Source organism: Mesoplodon bidens (assembly GCF_964165515.1).
Source record: "Mesoplodon bidens genome assembly, chromosome: 4".
In the NCBI taxonomy this organism is placed as follows: Eukaryota; Metazoa; Chordata; class Mammalia; order Artiodactyla; family Ziphiidae; genus Mesoplodon; species Mesoplodon bidens.
This window is the reverse complement of record NC_138160.1, coordinates 76,645,297-76,669,395: the sequence shown is the minus strand read 5'-3', so window position 1 is coordinate 76,669,395 and position 24,099 is coordinate 76,645,297. Positions and strand designations below refer to the sequence as shown.

The following is a 24,099-nucleotide window of genomic DNA, read 5'->3' as shown; positions in this document are numbered from 1 at the left end:
AGGGGTAGCTGTTGGTTGTGATGCCCGGAGCAGTGGAAACCCTCGGCTTTTCAAAGCAGGGGAACAGATCGCGCTCCTGCCGAGCATATGCGCCAACTTTCTATCGTGAGAGGGGCAAGAAGAAACCGAGGCTTTTCGAGGAGGGGCGCTTTCCCTTTCCAGCCCAAGCATCACTCTAGGCTCAGTTTCTCTTCTGGACCCTGTGTTCCCCCATCGCATTTGCACACCCGCAGAGCGCCTCCACTTGGGCTCAAAGCCCCACCCCCAGCAAACGGCTTCCGTGGAGGGACTGAGGGTCAGCTCAGGTCCTGAGGGAGCCGAGGCTTTCTCTCCACGAGGCTGTCGTTCGTTACGAGTTCAACTTAGCACACTACCGGCAGCGCCCCACACGCAACCCCGGAGACAACGATATCTGTTGTGGTTGGGGAGGGCACCTAATAGAAAGTGGTCATATTTTGAGGGAGCACGTAGGTCCTCAAACTGTGCAAATCCACACACGGGTCCAGGAACGCTCAGCTGCAGAAGCAGAAAAGCAGATGGAATTTCCATCTTTCTTCCACTCATCCTCTCTTCTCCAGATCTTTCTCCCTCCCTTCTCCACTAAGCCCTTGCTTCCGGGGACCTCTAACTGGGACTGTTGGACCCAAACCCACTGTGGCCCTTGTCTCAGCACACTCCTTGAGACTGCTAGCGTGGTGGCCATATATATTCGGCCCTCTCCAAGGTCTCTCTCTCCTGGCGAGGCTGGTGTAGAGACAGGACACCTGGCTGGTTTCCTCACCAGGGCCTGGACTCCCAGGCCTCACTTCTAAAGTCTTCCTCTGTCCTGGTCCCCATAGGCCAGTTCAATGCACGCAAAGTCTCCAGTGTGGTTCCCCAAGAGACATGAGAAGGTACCCCTCCGACTGGGGAGAGGAATCAGGCTTACAATATCTCTTGCAGATTGCTAGCATCACAGTTCAGCCTTAATCACTTTTTAAAAGCCTTCCAGACAACACTTGCTCTCTTCTAGAGGCACAGACAATAAACAGTTGTGACCTGGTGGGAGAAGGAGAGAAGCAGAGGTCTGTGGCTGCATATACAGCATGACTTGCATTCCAGGCCCCAGAGTCCGGATCCATGCAGCCTTTCTAGCTGATTAACAACCCCCTCACCACTATCTCTCCTTCCACTAAGGCTGGAATCATTCTTCACTAATTCTGTGACCTCTCTGATATTGGTATTTTGCTCTCCCCAAACTCAACGGATCATTTGTTTTGGCTTTTTGGTAAATCACACTGAAAAAAATGGTGGCCTTGTAAAAATGTTTTCTAAATTTAGTTCATGAGCCGAGAGACCCTACAAATGACCAGATATGTGTCGAAAATTCTCTCCTGTATCTCTTCCCTATCCCCTAAATTGTTAAAAATTATATTATTCTGTTTTGAGAGACCACAGAACAGAAATAACCCTGTTTTATCAAGCCCATCTGGAGAGATGAACATGCTTGCGATCGCTGGGAGAAAGGTCAGCTCTTCTGCTCGTACTGCAGACCTTTCCCAAAGAGCTTATTTTAAAGGTGCCGAATCAATTAGTCTCCCTTGGTATGAGGTTAAGGCTGTGAAAAACGAAATTGAAGAAGATGTGTTTTAAATGGTCTTGCATAGATCTTTTGAAGAAAAGGGTGAAGAGAGGCACAGTAATGCCTGCCTTTTAGGCATTACTGTGTTTTGTGATTATTTAAAAACAAAACCCAAAACAAACAAACAAACAAACACCCTATGTCAGAAACCACCCCTTCTTGCAAGACTGAACTCAGTGTATATTGTGGCTGCCCAGCTGTAAAAAGTTCTGCCTTTGTCAACATGAAGACAAGGGTGGAAAGGCCAAGTTGGGAGTCGGGCTTCTGCTGGACCGTCTGCTCTCAGCCTGCCTATGTCGTTGAACCACGGATCCAGCAGGCTTGTGTACTCACTATCACTCTGGTATGGCCTGGGCATTTCTTCTTTGTCACCTTTGGGTCAAAATGCCCAGAGATAAGTGCTTTACCTTAAAAAGCAGTTTAGTTTTCTATCACAAACTGGCCAGTTAAAGCAGGTGTTTTGGAAAAGAGAGATAAGGGAAGCATTTCCCCTTTTTGCTTGGGCACCCAGTTAGAGGGCCCAGGAGCAGCCACGGGAAAATGGCAGGAGAGCAAGTGCTGACCTTTGGATGCAAATCAAGCCTTTTGTAGGAGGAAAAGTGACAATGATTCCTAGCACACCAGAGAAGCCAAATATTTACTTTCTGTAAAAATCAAGCCTTAGGTATCTAAATGCATTTATGCAAAAATTAAGAACACAAAAATTAAGACTTTTGTGTTACGAAATGTATTTCTTTATTTTAAATGTCCAACTTGAGTGAAGAATAATTGCATGGCTCTTCTTCCTAGGGAAAATGACTTGGGTTTGGAAGAAAAGTTCATGTTTTGAAATGAGTTTGAAACTTGTTAAAGTACCCTGGCAATACAATTAACTATACTCTATACTTTCCCTTAATAGTCACCTGTCAGAGCACCTATTTCTTTTACTACAGGATTAGCCCATCAGAAGCAGATCTGAGCTGGACATTCACTGATTAAAAACTGCTGGAATATGTTTAAGTCTTCAATGCCACTTTCTTCACTGCCTATAAAGTAAACTAGTGGAAAATCATTGGCTCACAAAGCCAGCAGATCTGTTGGTAACTATGGTCATGCTGCAATCCTATTTTACCTATCAGAAGTTTAATGTAAATAAAATCCTAACATTTCCCTCTAAACTGTCAGTGGAGAGATATGTTTATTACAGTGTCCTCCATCAGTAGGGGAGAGGGGCTTTAGGTAAAGTTTAAATGAAAAAGAATGAGCATAGTACACCACTGATACAAACCACATGGAGCAGTGAATAATTATGCCCTCTGTTTTGCTACGTATATTTTATTTACCCACTTCAGAGGTGGATAATAAACCTAGCCTATCTGTGGGAGGAGTTAATAAAGTATTCCAAATGCGTGATCTAACAAAACTCGGTGATAGTTCTGTGTTTTATTGTTAACCATTTGCATGAAATCTTCTGAAGCTGAAAAGAAAAAGGAAAGGGCTTTTGTGTTAGTTGATCCTTGGCTATTCTAGGGCTCAGGTTGGTGTGAAAGGGACGAGGAGGTCACTTGAAATCTCCTTTTATCTACTCTTATTTTCTCTCTGGATCAGCAACTTTGAATAGACATCATCTAATCGCCCTTAATGGAAAGAAACTATGGGAGCAATGAAAATGCCTTTACTCCAGAAGTGAATACATGTATGTGGACAGCTAGCTGAGCTTGCATAGGACTACATCTCTGCACACATGTGCTTAGAGATTTTTCAGGGTGTATGGATGTTTATGTAAATGTGTCCCATACATTCTGGGTTGGGGGTTTGATTGGATGGGTCATTTTGCCCTTACACATAAGTATGCACACATACTCACATTAGGATTCTCTTCCAAGTCCAGGTGATACTTTCAGGTGACTCTTTTTTCAGCTTTTTCTTGCCCTCACTCTCTGAGATGTCATATTTAAGTCCCGAAAAAAAGCAAATAATTGAGAACACAATGAACAGCCTTTTAGTGAAGACATCTTATTTCTTTTCCATTTTCAACTGGAAGCCACAGTGACAGGAGGATTTCTCTTTAGAGGGTAGAGATTGTATGACAGGTGGGAGGTGATGGGGTAAGATGAGACCATTACTTTCAATTTCTCCCCAATATTTTTTCTTTTTGGTTTTTCTTGGCATTAAATTGGTTAAAACACAGTAAATAAGTGGAAAACAAGAGCCTGACATTAGGCAGTTTTAAAAGTTTTTTTTGTTTGTTTTGTTTCTGCTATAGATACATATCTCTAAATGGTTGAAGCTGAGAAATTGATTATAATTTGTTTTGAAGTGAGAATTGTTTTAGTAAGTCTCACATGCTGACTACAATATCATTTAAACTGTTTTCCTTAGCCATTGTTACATATACTTCATGAAGGAGAAACAGCCCTCAGGTTGTTAGGTATGAATGGCTATCCAGAAAAGGACATTTGATTTCTAGGACTGAAGGCACTGCGCTTCACTTCCTAAGAAGCCTCTTCTCACCCCCACCCCCAGTCCCATGTTCTTCTGAGTGAAATTCGCATTGCTCCCAGAGCCTGGGACACTTCATTGTAAATTCCTTTAAGGGAATACTCGGTTACCAGGGCTACAAGTTCCCGTTTCAACCCGCCAGCCTCCCTGCCCCCTGCTCCAGGTCGCAGAGACCCTTGGCTGTCAAGGGCTGGGACCTTGGGCCCCCTCCCCTCCTACTCCCAGCCTACCGGAGATCGCAGTTCCAAAGTTCGAAGTTGGGTGGGAGCGGATTAATCCCTCTTTAACTCCTCTTCTTCCCGCCCTCAATTCTGAACCCCAACGGATCCGTTTCCCGGGGTTTCCTGGTGAATAGGAGTGTAGGAGCTGCCCTGTCCAATAAAGATTAAATTAAGTAGAAGAATCCCAGCCGCTGGATATTTGGAAGCTCCGGTGGGGCGTCAAACCGACGTTTAACACATTTTTTCCAGTCACTGTGTACAAATTTTGGACCTGTTGGGCTTAACTTTAGAAAGGAAAGAAGAAAAAAGATAGGGAAAGGAGGAAGGGAAAAAGAAAACTGAAAAGAAAAGGCGCAGAAAGAAATTCACAGAAAACCCCCAGTTTCAGGGGGACTTTGCACTCAGAGAGGCTGAAGGCAGAAGCGGGGCTTCCTGACCTTTCTAGTCTTTTCTTTCCCCAACCACTCCTAGAACTGGAGAATCCCTCTCCTGGCTGAGGGCTTGGAATTTTGCTGTTTTGGCGAGTCTGAGTCTACTTTTATCCCTTAGGGACAGTTTGGTGGCCCAGGGTCAAAACTGGGTGTGCAGCAGAAAAGATGCACTCAGAACCCAGTCGCCTCTTCTGTGCTTAATTTTTTTTTTTTTTAACACTAAGCTTTTGGTAGCGCAAACTGAGAACTGAGCAGTTTCTTTCAGTGACTGCCCAGCAGGAGAAACAATGGCTTTCTCTGTCGGCAGCGCTTAGCTCTCTGGACACTGACCTTGAAGCTGAGGCCGGGCCAGGCGCTCCCTCCCCTGGGAATCATCCCGGCCCCAAAACATCGGCGTCTCCCTCCCACCTGCTCCTGTAGTCCCAGAGCACAGTTTGGTGGGGGCAAAAGGCAAGTTCCTTCGTGGCAATGGTTCGTCCGTGCAAATACAACACTGAATAAATTAACCTCAAACCAGCTAGTTGTGGTGTAGTAGTTTAGCAGGACTAATTGCAGACAATGGAGCTGAAATGCCTTTCCCAATTAGCTGCTGGTTGGAGTTTAGTTGGAGGAACTGTCAGCTCCAACGATGGGTAATTGCTTTATTGCTCACAAACTATCATCTATTTAGAACATATGTGCTAATTACTCTGGATGGGCGTCGAAAAAAGAGACCGTAAATCTAATAGCACTTTAAAAACTCTGTGGTGCTTGTAAGCAACCCCAGTCCCTTGCACTTACTTCTCCTGCCCAGGTTGGCATGATGGATGGCTGTCTTTCAGAAAGGCTAAGGTTTGGACTGGAGGCACCTACGGGATGTTCTGGTCAAATCGCGTGCAAGAGAGCTAGCGGCAACGCATGCTGGGCAGAGGAGATAAATCACTGTCATCAAAACCAGTCCCCTCTTTAGCTGCGCACTTTTTTTTTCATTTTCGCAAAAGATTACTTTAGAAATCTTTTAATTGGATTATGCTGAGAAATTAATCTCCTTTAGCCTTGGCTAAATATATTGTGGCCACTGTCGGGAGGAAAGTCCTGAAACTGCAGCGAGGGCCACGTCCCCTTGCTCTCTCCTTCCCTCAGCCTTCCAGGATCTCCCAGCCGCATGCTACAGCCATGCTCCAAGTCCTCAGGAGTGATTGCGGGTGAGAAAGAGTGGAAAGACACATCTGGGCGGAAGGCCACGTCGGTCCCTAGTGACTCTCCTTTGTCCTAAAGGCCACGTTTCAGTCCAGGATTCCCTAGCTCCATATCTAGCATCTCCATAGCACCGCGCCTTCCTCCACAAGGTGTCCTGGGGGCCTGATACCAGGGAGGAGGGAGGCTGGAGTGGCGGGAAGAGGAAGTGGGGTATGTCGGCAGAGGGCTGCCAGCTAAAGTCACTACTTTGCCCTTTTCCCACACCTCCGCTGCCCCACTTCTGGGTCTCCGGCGTGGAGCTGGGTCTTTGCTAACACTCTCCACTCTACTTTTTTGCGTAAAGACGCACGGCTTGCTCTTGGCGTTTCCCCTGGTATAACTCTGGAGACACTTCCCCTTGACGTGCACAGTGGTTGAGGTCCGAGAACTAGGGCCCTCCCCATTCCCCCGGCTCCTAGAGCGCCAGCGCAGTGTTGGGCGGGGACCTCCCTTCCAGCCCCGCGGCCCAGAGTCCTTAGCCTGGTCCAGCGCGGCTCGGGCGGCTGCGGAGGCTGCGGGTCGGACCCTGCCGGCCGCTTATCTCAGCGGGAGATGACAACATCTGTCCGAAACGGGATACCTACTTTTGCAGCTCAATTTAGCTCTTAATAGCAGCCCTCTGAGGTGTGGTTAATTGATAGGGATAAAGTCGTAATGACTGGACGAGGAGACGCCACTGATCCTTTAATATACTTTTAAAAGAAACAACCACCACCCCAAACACCGGCGAGTCATTGCTCGGTGGGAGAATAAGACCGGGATCTGGCGGCCGGAAGAGCGACGCCAGTGCTGTTTGTATCTAGAGGCTACAGTGAAGGGTGAGCCCTGGTTCTCAGGGCTGGGGCATCCGGGAACCACCAGGGCGCGCAGCTCAGGCTGGCAGGGGGTTGTCGCGTGGCCGCGGAGAGCCTAGCGGGGCGAGGACCTGGCAAGCTCGGGATGACAGGTGACCGGACAGAAGGGCGAGGACGAGGCTTGAGCCACGGAGGACGCGGCCCCTCCCCGGGCTCGGCCACTCTATCAGCTCTTACCCTGAGCGGGGCTGGATCCCCACGAGACAGGCACCTTCGTCTGCCCTCCCTCCCCGGCTAAGCTACCCCTCATCCAGCGAGATGGTCAAGTGGCAGTGCCAGGCGGACATTCGCGGGGTTCCAGTGTCTGAACAACCTCTGAGGGACCTCAGCTCCGGGAGAGACACGCGCCGCTGTGTGTGTGTGTGTGTGTGTGTGTGTGTGTAGATCGCCCCGAAATGCAGAGTCAGAGCAGCAGCCCAACACGTGGCCGTATTTCTGCGGGGTCTGCGCAGAGCCGTGTGGCCAGGCGTTCTGGGATTTACTCGCGCGCAGCTGGTTCCCGCCGCGTGTCCCGCCGCCCTTGCGCACCACACACCCAGACTTCTGCCCGCCACTCTCTCCTCAGCACCGTCCCTTTCCCTCGCCTGATCTCCCTTTGCTCAGTTCTAGTTTAGTCTCCAGAGGGTCACAGGAGTGTGTTACACTGCGCAAGCCCCTCACTCAGGTTCACACAAACAAGAAAGTGAAAAAAATCAGATCGCCTTTTCTGTCTGCAAAGGGGGACCCCCTCCAGGTGCTGTTGTTGGTGTTCCTAGCAGGTTTTGCGAGTATCCTGTTTTACATTTAGGAGAGGGATTAACCTTGATGCTTCAGGTTTGAGCTCCCTCTGGAAGCGAAAGGAGAAATGACTACTATCAGCGCCCATATTTAATTGTATTGAGAGATCGCAGGTGTTTCGGCTGCTGCTATTGTCTGCCTTCCTCCCTGAGCCCACATAACAGGGACGAGAGAGTCCCAAGAAAGTTAATTTCCCCAAACCTCCTTGCGGAGAAGGAGTGCGTTGTCACAGGGCGAAGCTTTGGGGTATAAGATTTGAAAAAGAGCAATTAACTGTCCCAACTCGCAGGGTGTGCCTGTCTCGGGTGGTTCTGTCCTTCCACCGTCACTGTCTAATCTCATCTACTGTGGTTCTGCCCTCTGTGATGTCTAGAAATTCGAGACTCACGGTCTCTTAACCGTCGAGCCTCCCGCCCCGTCCGCAGCCCTAGACGGGGAGGACTCCAAGGCCGCGGTCTGGTCCTCGAGGGCTTGAGTCAGGGACAGGGTCTGAGGTCTAGGTCCATGTCCTGGTCGGCTACTCCCGCTCATGAGCTCCCTGCCCGGGATGACCTGAGTGACCTGGCGGCGGGTCTCCGAGGCTTTCCCGAAGGCCTGTGGCCTTCGGGACGCCGGAGTCCTGATGTGACTGTGGCGGCCACTCGTCGTCCGTCGATGCCCTCGAATCAGCGTGGCCCTCGGCGCTGCGGAACCGGAGAGCGGCCCGGAGACACCTGCCCGAAGCCCGCGCCATCCCCACGGCTGTGAAGGGCCCTTACTGCCCCGTCTCCTCACATTCCTTACCCCACGAGGGCGCTCCCTTGCGAACGAATTCTGCGCTCTGGCCTCCCGTTTTCCCTGTAGGGGCCCCCTGGGGCCCCTCCCACTCCTTCCCCTGAGGCCTGGGAGCTCGGGCCCGAAGCTCAGCCTGGGGCGGGCGGTGGAGGGGGGGAGCCGCTCCCGGAAGCGAGGCCCACATCCGGGTAGGAAGCCTCGCTTGCGGCGTTGGCGGCCAGGCCCTCGACGCGAGCGGGGAGCCGCGTGCGGCCGAGGGGCCTGGACCGCGGGTGGGCGCGTTTGGCCGTCCTCCAGGGCAGCAATTGCGCCGGCGCTGAAGGCCCCCAGCCCGCGAGCCGGCCGGAGTGACAGAGCCCTGGGCCCGCGCAGAGGAAGAGATTCAAGAAGGAAGCCAGGCCCGACCGGGGGGTGGCGCACGCTCGCCGAACCCCAGGGCCGAGCCCTCGGTCGGCGCTGGCTGTGTGTTCCCCCCTCGGGTGGGCGCTGCAGACCTCTTCCGAGTGGACCCGGAGGGAGTGAGCCGGCCTCCGCCCAACTTTGTAAGGTTCGGAGACCCACCGTCGAGCGAGACGGCTTTTGCGAGGCTTACTACGCTTCTCTCCTTTCTTTGGCCGGAGCGCTCTGAGCCTGGTGTCTCCGGGGCTGCTCGACAGTTCGCCGCGCCTCGGGCCGCAGGTCCTCTTCAGGTGTTGGGTTGAGGAGGGGTAGGGAGCAAGGCCTGGGGCAAAGCTGGGAAACCTCAAACCCTAACTTCTAGTTCGAGGAGCTTGGTTTTAAGAAGTTGGAAAGTCAGTGGGGGTTAATTTCGTGGCCTAAGGCAGCTTTGAAAACATCCGTCCGTAAGGCGGGAACAGCACGGTTTAGAAACGGCTGTGTAGTCAATAAAAAAAAATTTTTTTTGGAAGACTGTATCTGGACAGTTTTCCCAGAGATTGTTTTATAATCTCTCAATTTACAGAGTTGCTATGTATCTCGCCACTGGTACACTGAATAGTATCTTCCTTCAGACAGGGATTGAGAAACGGAAATACCACCACCCTCGGGCCAAACTTGTGAGGACTGATTGCAGGGGAACTGGTGCTCCAGATGTTGCACTAGAGGCGCTGCAAGTGTGAGCAGGTAACGTGGAGAAGAGTGACATTGTTAACAGAAAGCATCTAATTAACAGTGACTTCATTTGATTGGAAGGATGAAAAAGCCTTTTAAAATCAATCCAGATTCACTGGCCTAAACTCAGCCAATTTATGAATATGTAGCCTGACTGGGGTCTGCTTTCTTTCAAAGATGTCATCTTAGGGGTAATAGCATAGGTGAAGTCATTTGGTTACACTGCGGAAACTTTTATAGTGCCTTCCTTGGGAATTTAATTCAGTGCTTCTTCATTTTATTAGGAACAGACTGACTCCATCAACTGTGCTCTCCCTGTTTAGAGGCAGGACTGCTTGAAGCAATTAGGTTCACCAATTAGCATAGTTTTACTGACCCCAGCAGCAGCACTGCTCCTTAGATTATCCATTTCTTCAAAGTCAGGGAAAAGCTGGAGCACAACATGCTTCCCAGGTGTCCAGGTGGGGGAAATAAGCCCACAAGAAGGGTAGCACAGCAGCGCAAAAAGCTTTCTAATATTCCCTAAGTGTTTGCTTCAGCAACTTTGGTGGATTTTTCTCCCCTTCTCTGGTTCTGGATCCTGTAACACCTCCATCTTTTGACAAACCCTGTAAAGCCTCTCTCCTTTGGTTGTATTTTGGCAGAACTGCTTTTGAGAAAGTGAATTGTCTCCTTTCTTTTCTGTCTGCCTGCATGCTAATGATGCTCTGGACAATGTTAGGGTCCAGAGAGAGGACAATGCTGAAGGGCCACTTTAAACCCTGAGGTGAGAAGGTAAAGGCTCAGCTCTTTGGGGGTGTGTACATGTGTGTGCATGCATGCACCTCAGGACCTTTGAGGAGAGGCCAGAGGGTGGATATTGGAGATAACTCATTGCTTTCCCTAATACGGAAGGTTTACCTGCAAGACTTTGTTTCAGTCTCTTCATTGTGACCTCAACTAGTTGGTGGCCAACATCTTTAATAAATGTCTGGAGCCCAAAGCAGTCTGAAGGAAAAGGGGCTTTGGTCTTGCCACTGTCAAGGGTATTGAAGGGATTACATTTACCTGGCTATTGCCTCTCACTCTCTCTCTCTCTCTCTCTCTCTCTCTCTCTCTCTCTCTCACTCTCACTCTCACTCACTCACTCACTCACTCACTCTGACTCTCACTTTCTCTCCCCTCCTCTTCCCCCCACCCACCCCCTTCTCTAAAATATATATTCCTCTGTTAGATTTCACTAGATTAAATTGCTGACAGTTCATCAGTAGCAGCAACAATGTAATACCCCTAACCTTATTAAATCAATAAATACTAGATCCATGCATTGAATTAAAAATGCATCAGCAGGTCCAGGAATTGCAGTCATATGGCCATGGACCTCAGAATCGAAGATGCCACTCAAAAATTGACTAGTTAGAATTTATTTAACCTTTTTTTTTTCTTTTTCTGTTTTGGATCTGTGTTTAAATATTTGGGGCTTTTAATATTTTAGGGACCATTGTGACAGGTTTGTTTCTGTTTACTTATTTTTCGAAAATTCTTTTCTTTCACTACTCATATTTAACCATGAAAGAGATGCATGCATTTAACAATGGTAATACACTGTGACTTTATAGTTCTTGTCATTAGTTTTCATCTAGGGAACATACTTTCACTCAGAATACATTACTCGAGGAAGATATACTCAGGTGCATACATTTATACATAAGAACAAATAAATTTAGATGAATATGTTTTTGTATATAAATAAACAAATATAGTCAGTGTAAATGTATTGCTGTACATTGATTATAAGTTTATTTAAAAAAAACTCCACATTTAAATTTATCTTTCATTGTCTATTATAAGCCAGAGAGCTATTTATCATGATAAAACAAGTTATTTATTTGTAATCTGGTTGACTTGTTACAGTTTATATCATGAGAGATGGAATTAAAGTTTCCATGTCTTTAAACTTAACACAGTACTTAAGAAGTTATACGTATCTTATACCTCAATGTGGTTTACCAGGAATTGGCAGTTAAGTTGTAGATTAGTAGGTGAATTTACAGTTAGTCCCTACTGAAAACAGAGAATGTGTTTAACACCTAGAAATTTAATGGAAAAAGTAATATTACTCTAGCCAGATATTTGTTCATACTGATTAATGATGCTAATTATTTTAAAACATTCATCCCCTATTGACGTCAGCCAGCATATATGGTACTGAATTCTGAAGATACAGTCATCAGGCCTTAGGTTCACCACACTGTGAAAGAAAAAAATCTTTATTTGATGAAATAGGCAATCAACTGAAATCTTTCCTCTTTAAATAAACTGATTCCTCAGTATTTTCCCAGTGTTGGTGTAAGTTGTTGTCTGTGATGTCCCCCAGGGCTCTTTCCTCTGCTCTCTGATTTGGTATATAAAGGCAGCTCTGAATGATGGATTACTGTGTCATTGCAGCCTGCGAAGGATTAATTTGTTTCATTGATTTCTCTTTAGGCAGATTGCCAGAATTTGCTGCTTCCCACCTTTCCGCAAGACTTCTAGAAGTAATAGACAGTAATAGCCTAAGACAAATCAGCTCCTTCACCTAAAAATAGAATCATGAAACTAGGAATCCTACAAAAGCTATGGCAAACTTTTTATTCACATATTGGGAGAGCAATTAATAGGCTACTTAATATGCTTTAGAAATATTTTTAATTGAAAAATTTCCTGACTTTGTGACTTAAAACACATCATATTAATAGCTCTTAAGTAAGCATTTGTAATGTTTGTCCCATAAGTTTTCTCTAATTTGTAAGGAAAAGAATGTTTAACTCAGGAAAAAAATGTGATGTCTATGTGAGTGACAAATATTTTTCTTTCTATGCCAGATTTTAGGATCAAATAGCATGTCAACATAACTTTTAAGTCCATGAAACATTTATAAGAGTATTTGACCCAAAGAAGTTTTAGAAACTTTGGACAAGGACAGAGAGTATTAGAGCATGGAAATAGAATTGTTTAACTGTTTAAAGAAAAAGTATCTTTTTTTTTTTTTTTGCGGTACACGGGCCTCTCACTGCTGTAACCTCTCCCGTTGCGGAGCACAGGCTCCGGACGCGCAGGCTCAGCGGCCATGGCTCACGGGCCCAGCCACTCCTCGGCATGTGGGATCTTCCCGGAGCGGGGCATGAACCCGTGTCCCCTGCATCGGCCACCAGGGAAGCCCGAAAAAGTATCTTTTTCTGATTAAAAAAGTAGTATCTGTTCATAATAATTTGCAAAAGTTAGATATGATATTTTGTGTGTTTTTCTAAGACTTTTTCCTCCAAACATTTTATATATATGTGTGTGTGTGTGTATATACACACACACACACACACACACCATAGATATAAACTGTGTCCTGCTTTTCTTCAGTTGGCATTATACAATGAAAATTTTCCTATATAATTAAAATTATCATTAAAGTCATTTATATCTCTGTATACTGTTTTAACATATATGATTTAATTAATTGTTCTACTGTTAGAGAGTTAGGTTTCTAATTTTCCATTATTATAAATAAAGTTATGGAGAATAGCACTTAAAATAAATCTTTTATCATCCGTCTGGTTAATTTCCTTAATATATTATTAGAAAAGAAATTACTTGGATTGAGGCTATAGACTGCTTTTTAAGAGTCTTGATATGAACTGCCAAATTGTTTTTCAGAAAGGTTCTTCCATCTTATACTGATACTGTTTAAAAACGGTTCTCTGTAGAGGCAGCATTCTAATGCATGATACACGAGGAAAGAAAACAGAACAACACTCTTTTCCTTGTGCTCTGAAAGCAGTGGTAACATTTTGCATATACTTAGTCTCTCAGAAGTATTTTCCCAAATGCAGATGTGAAATAGGCTGGCTATATAAATCTATTTGTTTCCCTTCTGTAGTGCTGAAAATTATATTGATTTAATGATCTCAAGTTCTACTTTTTATGCAATTAGTTGTGTAGTAAAAACTAATATTGTCATGTGCTAATGTCTTTTTTCCTCTATTGTGCTATGGTAGTAGTCCATGCAATATCAGCAAGTTTATGCTTTTCCTGTGCTTTGATGAACGGAAAAAGGAACATCTGTTTCCATTATATATCTGCATCATAATGATAACAGTTAAATAGCTATCAAGGTAGAATACAGTAAATATATTTCGCTGAATGACCTATACTTTCTTGTTGGAAAATTTCAGAGATTTCAGAGACACTTAGTTTTTACAGGTAGTTTCCATGTAGAGGTTTAGAAAGGCCTTTGCTTACTTTTGGTAAGCCACTGCAGTTCCTATTTGTGTCATTAAAAACAAACAAAGAACTGTGATGATTAAACACTTGGCTCTCAGGTGAGACTCAAATATATTTCTCTTAGGCATATGTTTAGAGTACAAATTATTGGGTATTTCTCTCAGCATTCTTAAATGGGTTAATCATGCTATTAAAAATATAGTTCATTTTGTGTTTTGTGCGATTTGTGTGTTTTTAATGTTTTACTAAGCCGGAGATTGCAAATAGTTATATATATATATATACTTACAGCCCGTTTTACCCTTTTTTCCTTATGTTAGGGGGCATAGTGATATTTACCTCTTAAGCTCAACAGGAGAATGTTTGAAACCACACAGTATTTCCATGGACCTTTAAAATTCCAGAGAAGTGTTTTCATTTATTTCACTCAGACTTTGGTTAAAGATGTTTTCGTGGTTACTTAAGAAATGATTAGAAAATATTCCAGACAAAAAATGGTATATAAAGAGAAACAAACACCCATGTACTCCAAACTCAACTTGAGGAATAAAATGTTACCAGAACAATTGAAGCTCTTCCTGATTATATTCCCTTATGGCTTCTTGAAGAGAGAATCATCATCCTAAATTTGATAATTATCAACCCTTTTGCCTTTTATGTACTTTTTTTACATGGTTTAAAAATCTGACATAAGTGACTTGTCATTTTAAACAAATACATTTTAAAATGTTGGAGCTGCAATAGCTGTTAGAACCCTTTTAATCTAATCGCCTGTGACTGGGTATACTTCTCTGCTTTACTGTCCTCATCTGTGAAGTTGGGGATAGGTTTACCTGTTCTCTGATATTTTTCTAGACATAATTTTAAAAAGTTTTTTGAGTACCTCTTGTTTTCCATATGAAACAATAAAACAAAAGACAGAGGCCCAGAGTGGTTAACTAACTTCCCCAAGACCATGTAGGTAAATCACAGAGCTGGGAATAAAATTCAGTTCTTTCCACTTCCATTCAAACACTCTTTTCTTCAGTCCACATTGTCTGTCATCTTTGGGTACTGGCTGACTGACCGCTGCTCTAGCCTGTGATTAAAGACGATCCACAGGCATGTATGATTTTGAGATTGTGCATGCAGGAAAGGTATTTTTCTCTTAGAATATCTTTTTTGTGGGGAAGAACATTGAAGTCATATCAGCCTGGAAGCTACTTATAGAATGAGAAGACCGTGTGTCCTGCAGTGCCTGTGATTCGCTTCTATATTTTCCGGACTTTCCTGGAAAGAATGACAGTTTGGATATAATGAGACTTTCGATAGGCTCCTTACCCTACAGTTAATTTTCTGATCTTTTCATGGTAACTGGACCAGGAAAATAGGGAGGGGCACAAACACAAGTGTCTCTTTACATGTACGTGTATCTAAATTTCAAAATATTTTGGCAGTCAGGTCTTTAACAAATTACTTCTTCCTTTTTTATGTAGCTTATGCTATGGTCAAATCACAAATGACTTTCTTTTTGAAAATGAGTTTGTTTCTTGTTTCTATTTAGCAGTCAACTTACCAGAGCACTAAAGTGAAAGTAGCGCAAATAGAATAATTTGGAAACATGTTTTAAAAATCCCTTTGGAGCAAAACCCCGTTCTAAAAATGGCAACTTAGAATTACATGCATGTTCGTTCTCTTTCAGGTTTTTACTCTAACAAATTTAATTCATGCTTAGTTAAGATGAGTAAGCTTGAGTCATAATATTCACACAGACAGTGCCATGCCTCTCGTATGAAAAAATAGCAGTATAACTAGAAGTGGAGTTATGTGTCCTATTGTAAAACCATTTTTCCCCAAATCTGTTGCTTCTAGACCAAAAAAGTTGATTTAATAAATTGTTTGCTTCCTTCTGTAAATACATACTTGGAAACTTATAATAGTAGTTACTCTTTTTAGGGCCTGTGAAGCTACTAATAGTAGCTTTGTCAATGCTATAAATATTCTCAAGGTAGTTGTGTTTTAACAATAAACCAGATGACACATTTTTTCCTCTGAGTATTTTAGATCAATTAGCTTATGTGTTCAGCAGCTTCTAGTAGGAAATTTCCCCTAGCATATTAGATGGGAGAGGAGAGACCCAATGTAATCAGACACCAGTACCCCTTTTATTTAGCCATTGCTTACACTCACTGAATATGATTTCTTTCATTTCTGTAGCATTTCTGTCTGGAGAGAAAGCTGTGTTATATATGTATATGTGTGTGTAAGTATTTCAAAAGGCAATTCTTGCCTAGTTGAAAGTTCTGGTGAACATCTGTAGTGTGTAATATAAGGAATTTGCTACACTGGTTAAATTTCCCCATATTGCTCTAGCAGGTAGGTGAAACTCAAGAGAAAAGGTGTAGGTAAAGGAAACTAGCCCTTGACTAAACTGTTTTCTTCCTGACCACAATATGAATCTTGATGATGGTGGTGAGTATACAGAATTTTAACCACAAAATCAACAATGCTTAAATCAGAGAGACCCCAGTGAGACACAAGAATGTACAGTCTATACATAGACCACATATGTTACCTCACTTAGTTATAATAGCTCTTGTAGAAAGGTAGTGTGCTGTTTGCAGAAACAACAACCAGATGTGGTAAAAAGATAATTTTATTTTGGCCATATATACTACCAGGATTATAGGTCCTTTGATATCTGCACTGTTTCTACTCAGTTCTTAATGACTTCACTTATTTATTAAAATTTTTTTTTCTTGAAGTATAGTTGATTTACAATGTTGTGTTAGTTTCTGGTGTACAGCAAAGTAATTCAGTTATACATATATATATATATATTCTTTTTCATATTCTTTTCCATTATGGATTATTAAAGAATGTTGAATATAGTTCCCTGTGCTTTACAGTAGTACCTTGTTTATTTTATATATAGTACTTTGTATCTGCTAATCCCAAACTCCTAGTTTATCCCTCGCCCACCCCATTTCCCCTTTGGTAGCCATAAATTTGTTTTCTATGTCTGTGACTCTTTCTATTTTGTAAATAAGTTTGTTTGTATCATATTTTAGATTCCACATATAAATGTTATCATATGGTATTAGCCATAAAAGAGAATGATGACATTTGCAGCAACATGATTGGACATAGAGATTATCATACTAAGTGAAGTAAGTCAGAAAGAGAAAGACTTCACTTTAGGCCAAGTTGAGATTATTTTAAAACCAGCGTTGGCTGTATATTTTCTACTGACACAGCCAGTATACACTTTCAGGCTGTGACCTTGGAATTTGTCTGTGGCTTACAAGGGATAGAATTTTCTTCTACTAATGTTAGAATTTGCACGTTGTAAAATTTTGTCCATGTCCTGTTTTGAATTCCCAGCTCTTTAGGATTTTCCTATTATTTGATTCTTAGGAGAATTATGTTACAGTTGTGCTTATTGTTCTTGAGGTATAGTTAACACTTAAAGTTCTTGTCATGCTTAAGGCATGTGAAGTAGATAAAGGCAGAGCCCCTGCCCTTGGGGATATAATTGTCTTTTGCCAATAATTTAACAGATTGTATTTTCTTAATATAATGAATTTGTGTGATTTTATTAATATTTACTATATTAGGACTTTAAAGGAAAAAAGAAAATATACTTAGTTTTCTGTTGCTGTTCTTTACCTTTTGAAAAAATTCTTAGAATTTTAATTTGAGCTCAGCCAAAGTGTTATTATATTATTCTTTTTTATTATATAAATTTCAAGTATATGGCATTGTAATTTGACATTTGTATATACTACGAAGTGATCACCACCACAAGTCTAGTTGACCCCTTCATCCATTTTACCCACCTCTCCCCACTCATTTTCCCTCTGGTAACCACTAATCTGATCTCTGTATTTATTAGCTTGTTTCTGTTTTATTTTGTTTGTTCTTTTCTTTTTTTTTTAGATTCTACATATGAGTGAAGTAGTATGATATTTGTCTTTCTCCATCTGACTTATTTCACTTAGCATAATACCATCAAGGACCACCTATGTTGTTGCAAATGGCAGGATTTCACTCTTTTTTTGTGGCTGAGTAAATTTTCATTATACACACATATCCCACATCTTTTTTATCCATTCATATACCATTGGGCACTTAGGTTGCTTCCATATCTTGGCTATTGTAAATAATGCTGTAATGAGCATAGGGGTGCATATATATTTTAGAAATAGTGTTTCATGTTTTTCAGATAAATACCCAAAAAAGGAACAGCTGGGTCATATGGTAGTTCTTAATTTTTTGAGGGATCTCCACATTGTTTTAGTACCATGTTATTCTTTTTTTAATTAATTAATTAATTTATTTATTTATTTATTTATTTATTTATTTATTTTTGCGGTATGTGGGCCTCTCACTGTTGCGGCCTCTCCCGTTGAGGAGCACAGGCTCCGGACGTGCAGGCTCAGTGGCCATGGCTCACGGGCCCAGCCGCTCCGCGGCATGTGGGATCCTCCCGGACCGGGGCACGAGCCCGTGTCCCCTGCATCGGCAGGCGGACTCTCAACCACTGCGCCACCAGAGAAGCCCTTAATTTATTTTTTATTGAAGTATAGATGAATTACAGTGTTGTATTAATTACTGCTGTTGCAAAGTGACTCAGTTATACATGTATACACATTCTTTTTCATATTCTTTGCAATTATGGTTTTTCACAGGATATTGAATATATTTCCCTGAGCTATACAGGAGGATGTTGTTGTTTATCTATTCTATATATACCACTTTGCATCTGCTAATCCCTAACTCCCAATCCAACCTTCTACCACCCCCCTCCCCCTTGGCAACTAGCAGTCTGTTCCCTATATCCCTGATTCTGTTTCATAGATAGGTTCATTTGTGTCATAGTTTAGATTCCACATGTAAGTGATATCATATGGTATTTGTCTTTCTGACTTCACTTAGTATGATAATCTCTAGTTGCATCTATGTTGCTGCAAATAGCATTATATCATTCTTTTTTTATGGCTGACTAGTATTCCATTGTATATGTGTACCACATATTCTTTTTTTTTTTTTCCGCATATTCTTTATCCATATATCTGTCGAAGGACATTTAGGTTGTTTCCATGTCTTGGCTATTGTGAATAGTGCTCCTATGAACATAGGGGTGCGTGTGTCTTTTTGAATTATAGTTTTGTCTGGGTATATGGCCAGTAGTGGGATTGCTGAGTCATATGGTAATTCTATTTTTAGTTTTCTGAGAAACCTCCATACTGTTTTCCACAGTGGATGCACCAGCTTACATTCTCACCAACAGTGTGGGAGGGTTCCCTTTTCTCCACACCCTCTCCAGCATTTGTTATTTGTAGACTTTTTTTTTTTTGAATATCTATTTATTTAGGTCATCTTTATTTTTTTAAAATGAGTTATCTATTTTATACATATTAGTGTATATATATCAATCCCAATCTCCCAATTCATCCCCCGTGGTGTCCATACATTTGTTCTCTACATTTGGGTCTCTATTTCTGCCTTGCACACTGGTTCATCTGTACCATTTTTCTAGATTCCACATGTATGCATTAATATATGATATTTGTTTTTCTCTTTCTGACTTACTTCACTCTGTATGACAGTCTCTGGGTCCATCCACATCTCTACAAATGACCCAATTTCATTCCTTTTTATGGCTGAGTAATAATTCCGTTGTATATATGTACCACATCTTCTTTATCCATTCGTCTGTCGATGGGCATTTAGGTTGGTTCCATGACCTGGCTATTGTAAATAGTGCTGCAATGAACATTGGGGTGCATGTGTCTTTTTGAATTATGGTTTTCTCTGGGTATATGCCATGTAGTGGGATTGCTGGGTCATAGGGTAGTTCTGTATTATTAAGGATCCTCCATACTGTTCTCCATAGTGACTGTATCAATTTACATTCCTACCAGCAGTGCAAGAGGGTTCCCTTTTCTCCACACCCTCTCCAGCATTTGTTGTTGGTAGATTTTCTGACGATGCCCATTCTAACTCTTGTGAAGTGATACCTTATTGCAGTTTTGATTTGCATTTCTCTAATAATTTGCAGTGTTGAGCATCTTTTCATGTGCCTATTGGCCATCTGTATTTCTTCTTTGGAGAAATGTCTCTTTAGGTCTTCTGTGCATTTTTTGATTGGGTTGTTTGTTTTTTTGTTGTCGAGTTGTATGAACTGTTTGTATATTTTGGAAATTAAGCCCTTGTTGGTCGCATCATTTGCAAATATTTCCTCCCATTCTGTAGGTTGTCTTTTCATTTTGTTTTTGGTTTCCTTTGCTGTGCAAAAGCTTGTAAGTTTGATTAGGTCCCATTTGTTTATTTTTGTTTTTATTTCTGTTTCCTTGGGAGACTGACTTAGAAAACATTGGTATGATTTATGTCAGAGAATGTTTTGCCTGTGTTCTCTTCTAGGAGTTTTATGGTGTCATGTCTTATGTTTAATTCTTTAAGCCATTTTGCCAGAGCAATCCTGAAGAAAAAGAACAAAGCAGGAGGCATAAGCATCTCAGACTTCAGACAACACAGTACAACAAGGCTACAGTAATCAAAATAGCATGGTATTGTCACAAAATTGGACATATAGATCAATGGAACAGAATAGAGAGCCCAGAAATAAACCCACACACCTATGGTCAATTAATTTTTGACAAAGGAGGCAAGAATATACAATGGGAAAAAGTCTCATCAGCAAGTGGTGTTGGGAAAGTTGGACAGCCGCGTGTAAATCAATGAAGTTAGAACACACCCTGTCACCATACACAAAAATAAACTAAAAAAAATACTGTTATTCTTAATATAGTATCTTGAATAAATAGAAAATAGCATTTGCTAACTTTAAATAAGTTAAAAAAAATAAGATCCAAGAATTTTTTTATACTTGGTTTAAATTAAGTATGCCAATTATCTCTGTAAATAAAAAAATAATTACATAATAATGTTTTCTGAAAAGTGGACTTTATGTTCCTTATTTAGCAAGAAGCAGATTCATTTTTTAAAGAAACTCAATTACAATGTCTGTTTGAGTTACAGTTAGGACATATACTAAATATGAAGGCAAAACATGTTTTCATAAATATTTACAAAAATACCTGTGTTTGGTCTTGACCCCATGTTAGCTTTGCTGCTAATATTATTGAATTCATTACAGCATTGAACATGTTTTTACAGTTCACCAAAGTTTATTAAGAGTACTAAGAGTAATTTACTATTTGGCTTTCTTACACGGAGAAGTGAGTTGTTGATACATTTTCTAACAAATTTGACCAATGTAGGTAGCTGTTTTAGATGGAAAGGTTAACAAAAATACCACCATTCTCTCCATAGTAATTGCAGTCTTTTTGGACTTAATTATGTAGTTTCTTTCTTTTTCTTTTTTTTTTTTTGGCCACACTGTGTGGCCTATGGGATCTTAGTTCCCTGACCAGGGATTGAACCTGGGCCACAGCAGTGAAAGTGCCGAGTCCTAACCACTGGACCACCAGGGAATTCTGTCTTTTATTTCTTTATAAGTAGATGTGTAAGTGTCAGTTTATAGGAATTGCAGTGAGCAGTGGAGGTATACTTTGTATCTTATGAAGAGTGTTTGCATGATATAACAAGGTTCTTTTGAATTTTGGTGATCAGTTGGGTTTTGCATTATTTAAATATTTCTCAAAAGGAGTATACAAATTCCAAAATGAGTCCCTTTTCAATTGGTTACAGTTTTGGAATGTGTATTTTACATTTGTAAGATATTTAAAAAGAGGCAGAAAGCACATCACTAATACCTGGTAGAAGGTTATAATGGATTATGCCATACTATTAGAGTTAACCTGATGTCAGTCTAAGTTGTAAAGGTAGTTTTTCTGGACTGGCTAGACCTTAGTGATCTGAGGGAATTAGGGATTGGTACTGTACAGCTTTGAAAGCTACACACCAAAGATGTCTGTGACAGCCCAAAGTCACCAAGATCCTATTTGTATCATTCCAATATTAATGAGTTTAAATGTGTTTTGAGTTTTGAAAAATAGTTTTAAAAATCTGAAAGTCCTACATTTTCTAGTAAGAGACTAGTCAAAGGCAATATTTTTAAATACAGTGCATATGACCAAGACATTTGTTCTTACATAAACTTGCCTAATTATTTGTTTTACCCAAGAGAAGTATTAAAAAAACTTAATTTATGAATTTTACTTTTTATATAAGTAGTAAAACCCTATTATCATCAATCCTATTTAGCATTATATGCTAAACACATTTCATGTATTATTCCCATTTTACTGATGAAGAATTTGAGGCTCAAGCATAGTTAAGTATTTGCTCAAGCCACATAGCTGATAAGTAGTAGAACAAGAATTTGAATTGAAGTATTTGTCACTCCAGAACCCATTTCTGACCTGTGCTGACTTCATTAAGTAACTCATTATACTACTTTTTGATTTTATGATGGGTCAAGTCGTATTCTTACAGGTACATAAAAATGCATAGAGCAACTCTCTTAAAAGCATAGGAAAATCTATATAATTTCATGTTATGCTCATGTCCTAGTATCTATAGGATGCTATCATTCTCCAATGTTTGATTATGTGATGCTGTATGTATAAATGGTACTATATAGGGTGAAGGTTGACTCATACCCCCTTAGAGTTTTTTGGCACTCAGTTGGTTTAGCTGTTAAATAGCACTTTTGCTACAAAATTTAAAAATGAATAGCAAGAAATTTTATTTCTGATTGGCAGTCTTTCTTCAGAATGTTTTCATCTTTAGCGACTTTCAGGGGAAAAAAAATCGTTTCCCTTTGTGGGTGTATATTTTGCTAGGGCTGCTGTAACAAAGTACCACAAATGGGGGTAGCTTAAGCAACAGTAACTTACTGTCTCTCAGTTCTGTAGGCTAGAAGTCCAAGATTAAGATGTTGGCAGGGGTGGTTCTTCTGAGGGCTGTGAGGGAGAGAATCTATTCCATGCCTCTTTCCATAGCTTGTGCTGGTGTGCTGGCAGTCTTTGGTGTTCTTTGACTTGTAGATGCATAACCCTGACCCTTGCCTTCATCTTCATGTACTGTCCTCCCTGTGGGTATTATTGTCTCTGTGTCCAAATTTCCTCTATTTATAAGGACATCAGTCATGTTGGATTAGAACTCACCCTAATGACCTCATTTTAACTTGATTATCTGCAAAGACCCTATTTCCAAATAAGGTCACATTCATAGGTACTGAGGGTTAGGACTTCAACATCTTTTAGGGGGACACAATGCAACTCATAATAGTAGGCAGTTTCTTCTGAGATAATAGATTTGAAAACTCTTTTGTAGTGGTTATATGCATAAATTTGCAGTTTATCAAATCATTGGTGTAATTACAGTCACATATATCCATAAATGAGTCATGTCTGAATATTTGTTTTAGAATAGGACTGATTTTGCACTAGCATTCTCTTTTTTTATTCACTAGTATTTTTGTAGAAAATCGTAGGAGGAACAAATGAGAGCTATTCAGGAAGGATTTCAATAAATAATATGATTGTATGTCTCAATGTGTGGGGCAGATAATGAGCTATTGGTAATGTATGTATAAGATCATTATAGCTGGCAGCATGATGAAGTTGGGATTTAGGTAGGCATTCAGGGTAAGAGGATGTTACAGAAGCAGAAATGGCATGGGTTTACGTCCTGATGTAGGAATGAGTATTCTATGTATAGTGGACTGTGGTGGTGAAGGGAGCCTTTGGAGCCAATTATGTTGTCAAGGAATCCTGGCTCTGACCCTTTAGGGTTAATGCCAGTTGTAGCTTTTAAGTTTCAAGGAATTGACCTAAAATTTATTTTTAATTCTAACATTTGGAAAATTTCAAATAGATTAGGAACAAGAAGAAAAATATAACCTGTAACCCCAATACCCAGAGCTAGTCATTATTGATATTTTGGTATCTTGATACAATTTCTATGAAATTCCTGCTATGCTGTTTCCTTGAGGTTATATCACATAAACAGTTTTATAAAATAAATTAGAGTCTGTAGTATTCTCTAAATCTATATCTGAATTCAAGATCCACTGGGTAACAAACCTAATGGTCATTGGTGAATTGGGTCACCATAGTTCCATAAACCATTAAAGTCAAGTCAGCTTTGTTTTGTGATTTGGTCCCATGCCTCTAGTCTTGTCTTTCCTCTGATCTTTCACACTGCTGCCAAGATGTTTTTAATGATCATGTCATGCTCTTGGCTTACCTCCTTTTGTCAGGACAGAGGTCCAGCTTTTAGCATAATAAGGCATCTCTGTGATCTTTCTTATGCCTTTTCCCCCCTCATCTGCTGCCTTCCCAAAAGCTTCTTGAAGTTCTCAATATATTGTGTACCCTTTTGCATACCTATAATTTTTCACCTCTTCCTTCTGCTAAGAATGCCCT

The 24,099-nt window shown here is 41.4% G+C and overlaps 1 long non-coding RNA gene across 11 annotated transcripts in view; it reads left to right on the top strand.

Annotated features, from left to right (window-relative positions):
• Positions 1-24,099, top strand: part of LOC308616978 — a 166,280-nt gene that overhangs the window by 2,398 nt on the left and 139,783 nt on the right. For all 11 annotated transcript variants that reach the window (XR_014015787.1, XR_014015788.1, XR_014015789.1 and 8 more), the window contains one exon: positions 9,388-9,499. This is a non-coding gene — a long non-coding RNA (uncharacterized lncRNA). The remainder of the gene's footprint in view (positions 1-9,387; positions 9,500-24,099) is intronic.